Below are 666 nucleotides of genomic sequence, written 5' to 3'. Positions count from 1 at the left end.
TAATTGTTATCTTGTTAATTAAATTGAACTTCAATAATCCCAATCTTTTCTTAGGAAATAAATAGGATTTGAAGATCAAACCAGTTAATCCCTTGACCTTCCTTTATCTTAGTAAAGGTTAACAAAGTGGAATTAAGATTCAATTCTCATCATCATTGATAAGGATAACTAGGATAGGACCTCTAATTTACTCGCCATTTAAATTGCTTGTTCTTCATTTACTTTAATTGCTATATAAACTATTCACTCCTCATTCTCAAAACCCCAATTTACAATCTCCATAACCAATAATAAGAACATACTTCCCTACAGTTCCTTGAGAAGACGACCTGAGGTTTGAATACTTCGGTTATCAATTTATTTAAGGGGTTTGTTACTTGTGACAACCAAAACATTTGTATGAAAGGACTTTGAAAGGTTTAGAGACTATACTTGCAACGAGGATTTATCCGCAAATTTCTAGACCACGCAAAAGTTCCTCTCGTCAAAATGGCGCCATTGCCGGGGAACTGCTAACGTGTGCCTTATTATTCGTTATTGTAAATATTTTTCTTTTACTTATTTATTTACTTCTGTTTTTCCTTTTTAATTTTATTTGCTACTATGAACTCTCACCCCTCTCGCTTTGAGTTTGGTTCTAACTTTGTTGAAGGAAATAGAAGTTAC

This window comes from Arachis ipaensis, chromosome B5 (genome assembly GCF_059453495.1).
Source record: "Arachis ipaensis isolate K30076 ecotype BB chromosome B5, ASM5945349v1, whole genome shotgun sequence".
Taxonomy (NCBI): domain Eukaryota; kingdom Viridiplantae; phylum Streptophyta; class Magnoliopsida; order Fabales; family Fabaceae; genus Arachis; species Arachis ipaensis.
Note: the sequence above shows the minus strand (reverse complement) of the source record.